Source organism: Falco naumanni, chromosome 15, assembly GCF_017639655.2.
Source record: "Falco naumanni isolate bFalNau1 chromosome 15, bFalNau1.pat, whole genome shotgun sequence".
In the NCBI taxonomy this organism is placed as follows: domain Eukaryota; kingdom Metazoa; phylum Chordata; class Aves; order Falconiformes; family Falconidae; genus Falco; species Falco naumanni.
In genome coordinates, this window is record NC_054068.1 from 2,564,587 (window position 1) to 2,576,549 (window position 11,963).

Genomic DNA, 11,963 nt, shown 5'->3' on the forward strand with positions numbered 1-11,963 from the left:
AGCACAAACTAAAAATTGTCTCATGCTTTAATCACAGTGAATAATGGAAATAATCACACATAGCAAACATACTGCATTAGCCCCTTATTACCTCCCAAAGGTAACATCTTTTTTCAAAATTTGAGAAAACAGCCCTAAGATTTCAAGACACAACAAGCATCAATATGGAGAAACAGAACTAAATCTTCTAAAAATATATAGCCTATTTCATTACTCATCAAAATTTTTAAAATATCAATTTCCCTGTTTATGTATTGAGTTGAAAGTGAATACAAACACTCCTCCCTGTTCTTGGCATTTCATACTCAGAATCAAAGCCAAAAAGGGGAGCAAAGTGCCTACAGCATCCCTATAGCCACTTGCAAGGAGGTGGCTCTGGTACTGGAACGCTCAGAAAAAGTGATCAGAGACAGCTAAATGTATAAATTTAAAGCAGATTAGATAAAGTGCACTAAATGTCTCTGCCAATACTCTTACTCAGAATTGATACACTTACCACAGAATCAAAGTAGCCTTTGTTTAATTTAGGAAATTAGTATTTGTAAGCAACTAAATTAAATTCACCTGAACTCTAGATTAGCTTTTCCACACACATGTTTAATGCAATTAATTAATCTATTTTAAAACATTAATTCAGAATAATTCTTCTGAGCAGTCCCTTGTAAACAAACCTATTTACTGAAATATCTGATGGCTTCACAAAGTCACAGGGCATCATTCCAAAGTGTATAATCAAAAACATCCAATGCCTTGTTAACATATAAAAACATGCACAAAAATTCTTCTCTCTCATACTAATTAGGAAGGGTAAACAATATATTTTTAAAAAAAATTTTTCCAGAGCTCTAGTCTACTTAGGGTGTTTAAGTGAACTTCTCTTACTCAGGCAGCTAATCACTATTTCTCAGTGCTATACACTGATGAAGGAAAAAACCATCTCGTAAACTTCAGCTTGCACTATGACAAAAATTTAGTCCCAATTGTGTGAAAAAGCTGAAGAATGCCATTTTACTTTGCCCAACCCAAAAGCCCCAAATCTTTAAGGTCTCTTCCAACCCAAACCATTCTATGAGTCTATGAAATGTTTTTCCTCTTCGTTCTTCCTTTAAATCAATTAAGGCCAATTTTCAAATATGTAATTTCTGTTACAAATATATTTTCTCCTCTATACAACCACTGTTAGCCAATCAGCCCATTTTTCTGAGCCTAATACCTACCATGACTGGGACAAACAAAGGTCCTTGTCTTGCAAAGAGCTACAATTTGCCAACACTTTAAAAAAGTCTTCCAAAACAGCAAACCAGCTGGGCTGCAAGGGCAAGCCTAATGATAAGAATGTATTTGATGCATGCAAGGGCATTAATCCTCTATGAGGACAACTTTGTGCAGAAGTAAAATGACCTTATGCTGTAAAGGGATTACAGTACATAGACCACGCACCCTCCGAAAGCAAAGATCCACAGAGGGTGTAACACTCATTAACTTTACCGCTTTAGTTAAGTCAGTTCAACTCCCCAGAGTGCCTGTCCCTTCAGGGAACGAGCTCAGAAGGAGCACTGGGCTTTCAGTCTCTGTGCAAAGAATAATCCACACCAAAAATGCCTTTGTGCAGCTCAGTTAAATCCACTCGGGAAGCAAATTACACAAAACCAGCAAAAAGGCACTCCAAGTACAAAACAAAATTTTTCACAGCATAATCTTAAAAGAATAACCTGCACACTCAGGTTACAGCCCTGGCTGACCTGGCAACGGATCTGCATCAACAAGTCTGCTGTGTCTTCCCAGGAAAGATCTCTGCGTGGTCCCATGGAACAAACTGGGAAACGCTCATGTAATTCAATACATGAAGTTATTAATGGGTATTACAAGGTTCAGAACCTGACAATGCCCTTTTAGTCTTGCTCTGTGACTTGCAACATTTTTGTAATCCCAAAGTCTGACTTTCTCTCTAAGATAAAGTCACTTCAGTTGGCAGCTGGAGCAGAGCCTTCCTACGCTAATTAATAATTCCCCAACCAACCACATCTGTGCAAATGTTAACACAGTGTAACAAGTGAGGAGTAACATAACCAAAAGCAACAATTTAATAGCATGTAGGCTTAAATGCACTGTAAATACAAGAGCTACCAGCCTCCCTTATGCTCTAACTCTCTGGAGCTGCAGTCTATCAGTATATGAAGTTGAAAACCATTTTCAAGGGGAGGAACTGAGGGGAGGAAGAGATCAGAATTTACACTTTAATAGTACTAAAAACAAAAGGAGAATATTCTAATCTTTCTTAGCATCTGTTTAGCTGTCATCCTTACTCTCAATCCACCTTAAAAGGCAAGTAAAAACATTGTGTTTTAAATAAACGTCATAGTAAAACTACATATGCATTTCAGTTTAACAATTTTAGAAATTAGTGTAGTAATACACAGGCAATCTTTGGTTCAGCCAAAGATCAGAAAAAAAAAGTCTATCCTCCCAAAACATGACAGAAACATTCTTTATCTGTGGGAGCAGACATCAGCCATAACGTTCTGGAGATAGATACATAAAATAAATATCACTCACAGAGATGCTATGCTGATGGACTCCAGTACAAGTTCTTAAAATACAGACAGCAACAGAAAAAAGGTAACAGCTGGTCCAAGAATAAACGAACTTGGAATTTCTTTGGAGTACAAGATCTTGCAGGGAGGCAGAAATTCTCAAATACCGCTATGAAAGCTCACATTGTTATTATTATTGTTTTGCTTCTAAAAGTATTTCCTCCCCCCTTTTCTTTTTTTCTTCATTCCACCTGATACAAACCATTATTTTGCCTGGGTGTCTTTTTCTAACTTTTCTAATACAGTGCCATTGGCCACAATCCTAACACAACGTACAACAAACTGAAACAGAAATACCACTGTCCTGCTTTCCAGTGTGCTCACACCAGCTTCACACGTTCTGGCACACAGAATGACAGCGCTGAGCGTGTGGCCACACGCACCAACTCAAGCACAAACTCGCTCTGTGAACCCTGTATAAACACTTTCTGCTGCCATGTGCCAACACCCACACTGCCACATCCTTGATGCAACAACTCCCAAGCAAGCTAGGAAGGATGTGTTAACACCTATTACAAGTACACTTTCAGGTGCTTACACCTGCAGAAAAGTCTGAATTTAATTTTACAGACATATAATCCCATTGAACTTAATGAAACTACCCATATGAACTGGGTATATATAAGTGTTCGCAGATTTAGTGCCTTAAAGCAGAGGTCGGTTTTCTGGTATATTTCATGGTATAATTATTCAGGACAGGTATAATTATTCAGGACACATTCATTAATGCTAGGCACAGTTTGTATGGCTGAAAACCAGCAAACACAAAACAAGCACTGCCCAGACAGCAAATGCAGTATGCAGAACCAGATGTAGTCATGTTGTTTTATTGTTTTCATCCACTAGATGGAGAATCTTTATTGGTAACAGCTCAAAAAAAACCCCTGCAAGTCCTTAAATTCAAAGAACAAACTTCCAGAATTAGCTTCACATTATTTTACATAAAAGTGTCTCCCAGCCTCAAGGAACTTCTACCCCTGACTAGAATTATTTTTTTTTAGATAGGTAGTCTAGATGTCCTCTGAACTTTGGGTAACTGTACCTTCATTTGAAGTTAGAATTTACTACTTTTTTTTTTTTTTTTTTAATCTCAATCTATTTTTGTGGTATTTCATGTCGACTTCAAGGATTTCAAACCACTGCCCAACACAATCAGAATTATCTGAGGCAGATCTAAGGCATTTACAAAAACTATCACAGTGCTAAAACTATTTTCCTTTTGTGCCTCAATAAACTCCAAAACATCCTGCTGATGTTGGGAAAGGACGTCTTTTTGGTGAGAGTATCAGCATGACTTGAATGCTTGCAAAGCATACTGCAATTAACAAAGGCAGCTCCACAATATCAGATTCAAAGCAGACCTTAAAACGTCACACCTAATCCACCGTGCCCATGGCTTTACACAGAGGTGGTTGTACCCTTGGGCCTTTCTACACCAGGAACAACTATCCTGAGAGTAAGTTTGGTCCTGTGAATTTCCTACTCTGGTGTACTTTCATATCTACCTAGCAAACTGACATTCCTGCTTAAAATGTAAAATCAAAAGCAAAAACTACACTCATGCTATTTCTAGTTGAAACAAACAAATAAGAAAAATAATGGAACAGAACTACAGCTACACCCCGATTCATAGTCATGTTGTCCACAAGCAGAAAGCTCTTACCAGAACGCTGAGTGTATGAGCAAGAGAAAAACTTTGCTTGAAATTTAATACTGTAATGTAAGTGGACTATAAAGCAATCAAGCTTAAATATTTGAATTCTCAGTGCTTTGTTTCCTATTCTCCACTACAAAACTCCAAGGACGTTACAATGTTAGGCTGCTTCAGTAATCCAAACAAGCCATGGTAATCTACAGACTTCAGCAATGACAGGTCTAGTACAATGTGTGCTACTGGCGCAAACACCGTGCACACTGCTCAGCATTCAGTTTTGCCATTTGGCAAAGAAAAGGAAAAAAAACCCTTCCTCCCCAGAAGAAAAACCAAGGTGCAGTACCTGCCTGGTTCCTGAATAAAAGGTGTTATTTCAAGAGCTGGTATTATTCCTCCTGCAGGGAAACAGACAGGAAACAACAGTGATTTTTAAACATCCCACAGAACCTTCCCTGAGAAGTGATTTAAGATCCAAGGTGATGGGGGGAAAACGGGAACTTTCTTTGGAAAGCCAACATTCCAGAAAACACAGGTAGCCGAAGTATCACCGGCTATGAAATCAACTTAGTACCAACTCAGAGCAGGTATCACCCAAAGTTCTTGCACCACACTGATTTTCACAAGCTGAAGACAAAGTAATGCTGCAAATGAGCTCCGCTGCTGCTATTCAAAAGGTCTGCAGAGGTAGCTGAGCAGCTGACTGAGAAAACGTGTGAGGTCTTCTTCCAGTCCCAGGAATCAAACACATGGAGGAAGGGTACAAGCAGTACAAACATCTTTTACAGACATCGGAACGTAGTCTTTTTCAGATGAGCCTCCTTTGCAGCAGAGGGATCTGCATTACGCTCACGAAACATCAGTCACTTCATGAAGGATCAAGGGAACACATTTTCTCCCAGCAAAGATGTGTAGAATGGAACAAGGTTTATCACCAGACCTTTCACCCTCAACTTGCAAATGAGAGACTTTGAAGAATGCAATTTTTATCAAATTGCAGTTCTATTACTTCATTTTTAGGGAGGAAAAAGTGTACTAAAAACATTTTGAAATCACAATGGTACAGAGAGATGTAATTTTGAAAAATTTTAATTCTAATTTCCCATATGAAGTAGACACCAAAAACCCAAAAAGTTTTTTAAGACTGTACACGATGCATTTGTAGCTGCTTTCTAGGTAACAATACCGCGTGTTGGTTAGAAAGTCTTTGAGATACTTTCTGTACAACCACCGGTTCAACTCAAAAGGATTTTTTTTAAGGAATATATGTACAAGAAGAATAACAGATCTAGATATCAGCTATTTATTCAATATTTGAACCCTTTTTGGAAAGTGGGAAATAAATAGCATAACGAAAGGGTTGCACTAAAAATAAGAGTTCTAAAAAACTGTCAGATGCTACCAGGAGAGCGAAGGAGGTGAAAAAAATTTTAATATTAAACCACTTGCTAAAACTCGCTGAACAAATGACAGCTTCTGAATATTGACCACCTACATAACAATTTATACCTGATAAAAGCATTTGCAAGCATCTCTAATGCAGCTTCATTAACTATTTCAATATTAAGCAGCTATCCCATCAGTTTCTTTCCTGCTTAACCCTTTAATTCTATTTTACCGTGCAACCATTTGATATTTGTGAAAATCTATGTGATCTTATATTAAGTTGATTTCCCTTTTGCAAGACTGGAAATATACAGTCAAGATCAAAAGATGGGAAATAAAAAAAATTTAAAGGAAATTAGCAGTTTTCAATTTATACCTCTGAAAGCCCAGTTTTTCATTAAGTTGTCCAATCATTTCAGTATTATAATTTTTTTCCCCTCATAAAAAAAGTAATTATATTTATTCAAGAAAACAGCATAATGTATAGTTATCACAGATGGTACTTTAAATGACCTCTGAAATGGCATGGCCATTAACTCAGTGCAATTATTTAAGAAGAAATGTTTACCAAAGAACAAATTTTAGAGTAGATTAAATTTTCCATGAAGATTCCCTCTTTTGGAAGCCCTCATAATCATGCAGCTTCGGTGGGGCTGGGCTCTGCCTCAGTGGGAAAAGGCACACCAATATGCCATGACACTTGCTGACCCCACAGGAAGGCTTAGTACCAATTTTGGCACCAATGACCACGTGCCAACAGTTACATTATCGGAAAAGCACATAATTCTTCAAACCTTCTAACCTCCAACAACATTTATTCCAGGCTTATAAACAGACCTAGAAGAAAGGCAGAGTGAAGAATAAGCTAGCAACCATACTATATAGAAAAAAACCCAACCTGGGTAAACTTCTGTCTGAAGGATTGAACTACTGAACTCCTGAACACTGTATTACTAACTCTGCCAAAGCAAATATTACTTCACTTTACAAACCAAACACTGCAGTTCAGTTTAAACAGAAAACTATTACTTTTAAATATGTTGCTATAAAGGTGTATGATAATTGTTTTATTAGAAATTTTATTACAATTATCCAAAACGTGGAAAAAGCATAACACAACCACACTTTCAGAGGAAAAAGCATTAAACGTGAAAAAAAAAAATTATTTAAGTTATGGTAGATAGAAATAGACTTTTTAATAAAAAATATCTAGCTATTCACTTTCATAAACATCAGATTTAGGTTGGAGACTATTATTTGCTCTAAAGAGTTAAAGATAACACCATTTTCAGAATACATTTCAAACTGAAATCAAAGCAGGAGGCAGATACAAGTACATACATAGTTGATGAAACTAAAAACTGGCTCTGACACAGATCTCTCCAAGTTTAGCATCATCCATACTTTCCAATCATAAAGAATCAGAAAGTTCCCTACTTAAAGCCAAGTAAAAGATCATTTAGAAACTTCAGTTCGTGCAGAGCACTGCACATACATTGGGGGAAGCACTGCAGAAATTAGCTGTCACTGTCTAGGTAAAAATGAAAGCCACAGTAACTAAGCCCTGCACCTTGGAGCTGTGCTCTTGGGCCACGCACACCCCAAGAAATACAAGCGCAGCTCCAACATCATGACTACAACACACTACCAACAACAAACTATGCTGGGACTGGAACTGCGTGATGAAAATCCCCATCAGCGAAATTCCAACCGCCAGACACTGCCGAGGAGAAGATCTTGCTCCATGCTGGTTTGCAAGAAAACAGCACTGCTGCGAAGCCACTTCCATCTGGCCCAACTGCTCTACGTCCCAAGCTGCTCCAAGACACTGTGTGCACGTCATGGGGTGCTCTCCCATAATACATCATTTGTCACATCTGTGCAGCACAGCACAGACCCTATGCCAAAATCTGTTTTCCTCTGACCATCATATTCCTTCACCATGTTAAAACTAGCTTTTCTACAGAAAATAACCGCAGAGGCAGTATGTGAACCTGACCTCCTTCAGTGTGTAAGACATCCTTGCTTAGCACACATGTTTTCCAACGGCAGAAGGAATTAAGACTTTCTAATACTGTAACATTCCAGTTTAATTGCCTCTTTGCAGGAAAGAGGCTTTGCTGTATCACTTGGACGCTTTGCCTCGGGAAGTTGTTCAGTCTGAACACAACAAACACCCTAGGACCAGTATGCACTATGACAGCCACCTGGCTCAAATTCCAGGGAAATTTGTGCAAAATGCTTTTTTCTTATGCGTTCAGCTTACCTACAACAAAATCTTTAACAAAAGGAGCAATATAATTTAATTTTTTTTATCATTTTATGTTTTTTTTAGTATGTACACTGGAAAAATCTTTGAGCTACCAGTTCCAAGGGGGGTGGGGACAAGGACAGACACCCATGTCGGCAACAGGCTTCTGCTATCATGATGGCCGACATAAAATACACAAGTAATCTGCTTACTCAAAAGTCTTCTATTAGATTTATCTCCTGTAGCTGTCTAGAAAAAGGAAACATTCAAGCTGCTGAAAAAGACCTTAGCACTGTTTTAAAATAAAGGGACAACACTAGTATTTTAAGATTCTGTCCAAAAATACTTATGAAAATAAACTGAAGAGCATCATTTCAGTAGAAAAATGTAGAGCAGTTAGTTCTTCACATTCTGAAATACTTTCATTAGCACAGACCAAACCTGTTTTGCCATTCCCCCTCCCTCCGCTAGAAAAAGAGTACAGCTTTAAACTTGCAAGACTATAATTCATAGGATGTTAAAGAGGGGTAAGTTGATACATTGAACAGATACACTTGTGCCTAAGGAGCAGGGAAGGAAGGGGTGTTTAACAGTTTCCTATGAATTCAACTCCACGGGTAGGAGAGATGCATTGGTTTTTCATCATAAAATACAGATGCTCCAATTTTCAGAAGAAAATTTGAACTTAATGTATTTTTCCCTTAAGTGGTCTAAGTCAAGATTTTACAAACAGGAAGCAAAATAATTTCGTTCAGATGACATTACAAATTATTTTATTTGAAGTCCCAAATGCAAAGGATTTTATGATGTTAATCCTTTTGTGCACTTCTGCTTTACGGCTCAACATGCGAACTAACAAGTGGTAGGCAAAAATAAGTGCTTAACGGTAGCTTTAAAAACCTGAAACTGCAAGGAAACAAGTGTTTGACATAACTTAAGACATTTTATTCTTTTTATTTTTACTTGGAAAAAAGATTATGATGTAGCCTTTTAATGAATACGTAATGAACAAATCAAAATTACTTCAGCAGTTAACAACTAAATACCAAGTTTCAAACTAAAGGAAATCCAATCCGTGAAAAAAATTTTATTGGCAAAGTTTAGCATACACAGACATTTTGTTGTTCTAATTCTAGTCATTAGCTTTGCATTGTCTCCTCCTACAAGTAGCTCTTGCTGTTCTGCTCAATTCACATAAAAATTTTCTGTAGACCTCTGGGACAAGAGCTTCCGTGCACAAAGAGAAATACCCATCTCTTCCTTTCAAAATGAAGATGCTGAGAGTCTTTACTTTCTAAGGACCAACACAGCATTTTCAGTTCAAGGCAGTCTTCAAGGAAAGACAGGAAGACATTCAAGTTCTGACAAAATAAAGGCTGCACAAACGAAGGTTTACAAGTTTAAGGAAAAGCTCAAGATGAAGAGGAGGGACAACCTCAAGTCCTTGCAGATGTGAGCAATTACTGTAATTAACGAGGGTCTGAATCCCACAGCACTACTATCCCTGCACCTGTGAAGTAGCACTTCTCACCACCTGGAGCTATGACCTGCCGTTCACCTTTCTTCACCTAATCAGTCCCAAACAGTACAGAACAAGTACATTGGCCAGTGTTAAAAACAGCACAGACAGGAAACAAGACTCTCTCAAACGTGTTTAGCAGAATATGTGCTGATGGAACCCTTTCAGGTGTGAACATGGATAATCAGCACTCATTATGTTACTACTGTTAATGTTATTATTCAATTACTACTCTGAATGTTAGTCATCAATTACTCTTTTAAAAACACCTTAAATTTTAAAAGTCGTCCAGTAACCACACAACTTACACACGGCTGAATAATGAAGACATTAAAGCCAGTTACTGCTATTGTAAAACTGATTATAAATTACAAAAAGGAAAAAAGTTACGAACTATTTTCATCTTCTGAAGGAAACTAAATGTTTCCCAAAATCCAAACTCAAATCTTTTTACTCCCTTCAACAAATTAACTAGTCTTTCTTTATAACATCTTTTCAGGTATTCCTGAAAACTGAACTATCGCCAAGTTGTCATTTAGTGTACAGAATAAGGCTCAGTCAGTTTCAGAATCAAATTCTAGTTAGTCTGGTCAATTTCCATGGACATTCACTTTAAACACATACTAACGCTTTCTAACAGAAAAAATCCATTGTTTCAAGAGGTACTGCTATGACCTTATTAAGACAAAGGCGCTTTTTTTTCCCCCCTTGGTCTTTGTTTTTTAAGATCTTGCTTGAGTACTCAAAATTCTACCAATTTTTTGTTTGCATCTTGAAAGCCTGACATCAGCAGGGTACTACACCTAAGGTAACCTCACACCAAAGGAAAAAAAAAGGAGCAAAAAACGTTCCAAATTATCATTTTACAACAATTTGAAAGCTGCTTCCACTGAAGCAGTCACTCAGTTGCTAACACCCCTCCAAAACTGTTTACTTAACAAAAAAAAAACAATCTTCGCTTGAGAGCTCTAAAAATAAACTGATACATAAACTGTATGTCCCACAGCAGGATAAAATTACTATATTTGGTTAAGTACACAACCGTTCCCACTGGACAAGGTTTTAAAAATAAAATAAATTTAAGAAGCAGCCCTTGAATTGCAAATAGGGGAAAAGGAAAGACCGAATGTGTTGGCAAACAGATCACTAATATGAAGAGATGAGAGAATCCCAGCCCCGGTAGGGATGTGAACAACCTTTACCATGACTAAATGACCACACAAGCAAAACAGCACCTGGGGAGACACTTTTTTTTTTTTTTTTCTTTTTTCCCCTCCCCCCACCAGCAGGCACGTGAAAGGCAGCAGCCCCTTTCCATTACGGCTCCCTGCAAGCGGCGGAGAGGCAGGCGGGGCGGGCGGGGGGCGCCCAGCGACACCCCTGCCCCACAGCGGGTGCTGCCCGGGCGGGGGGGGGGGGGGGGGGGGGGGGGGGGGCGCCGGCCCGCCCCGTCCTTCAGGACGGGAAAGCACCAGCGCGGGGGAGACGTGGGGGAGAGCGGGCACGGTCTTCGGGGACACTGCCGGGGAGGGACGGGGCAGACGCTCCGCCTCGGCCGCCATACGCCCCCGCGGTGGCGACCCACGCCCCCCCCCCCCCACGCGGCGGGCAACAGCGGGGGCCGGCACCGGGGAGCCCCAGCCCTGCCCAGGCCCGGAGGGAGGCAGGCGGGGAGCCAAGCGGTGAAGACCAGCCCCCCGCGGAGGGCCCTGCGCCGGCGTCCGGCGGCGGGAGGAGGCGAGTCCCCGGTCGCCCCCCGGCCCGGTGCGGGTGAGGGGGCGGGAGCCCGCAGCCCCCCCGCCTCCGCCCCTCCCCGGAGCCGCCGCCTCACGGCCCGGGTGCTCGGGCGGCGCTGCGAGGAGCGGGCAGGCTGTGAGGGCCGGGGCTACACGCCCGGCGCCAGGCCCCCGGGGAGCTCAGCCCCAGCCGTCCGGCCGCGGGGCGCCGCGGTTACCGTGTGCGGTGCCGAATTCTCGTGGTGTTTGTCGAGCGGCTGCGATAATGGCGTCCTTCCTCGCGAGAGATCTTCCTCTCCTCAGCACGCAGGCGCCGCCGCGCCGCGCCCGCTCGGCCCCCGCCCGCCCCGAGAGCCCGCGCAGGCGCACGGGGCACGCGGCCTGCCCGCCGCCCTTCACCGCCGTGCCGCCGGCCGGGACCACAATTCCCAGAGGGCCGCGCGCCGCCCCTCGGCACCGCCCCCGCCGAGCAGGCCGGGACCTGTAGTACCCGCGCCCGGCGCGGTGCACGCCGGGAACTGTAGTCCGCCGCGCACCCACGCGCCCGCACGGCGCCCACCCGGCGCGGCCCCCCGCTCCCGGCCGAGGCGCACAGCCAGCCCTGCCGCAGCCCTCGGGGCTCCGCAGAACCCGCTCCTCCCGGCCCGGGCGCCACGCCAGGGGCTCGCTGTTCACCCCACGGCGCTGACAGACCCACCGGTGTTTCACGCAACGCAGACAAGTGTTTTGCGTGGCCCTGTCCCCGCCGCCTGCCATCGCGGCCTGCGGGGCACAGCTCGGCCATGCCTTCCCCGACGGTGTCTCGGAGCTACTGCAAACTCCAACG

At 41.9% G+C, this 11,963-nt stretch overlaps 1 protein-coding gene across 4 annotated transcripts in view; it reads right to left on the minus strand.

Annotated features, from left to right (window-relative positions):
- The window catches only part of LOC121097832 (BTG3 associated nuclear protein), a 153,144-nt gene extending 141,682 nt beyond the window's left edge, over window positions 1-11,462 (minus strand). Inside the window, exons 1-2 of one of the 4 annotated variants that reach the window (XM_040615174.1) lie at window positions 11,356-11,460; window positions 4,592-4,643 (exon numbers count right to left, since the gene is read on the minus strand). The gene's annotated coding sequence lies outside the window, so the exon portion shown is untranslated. Of the gene's footprint in view, window positions 1-4,591; window positions 4,644-11,355 lie in introns of all 4 variants that reach the window. The other 3 variants (XR_005831098.1, XM_040615173.1, XM_040615175.1) reach the window with 3 other exon arrangements.
- Between the last annotated feature and the right edge of the window lie 501 nt (window positions 11,463-11,963).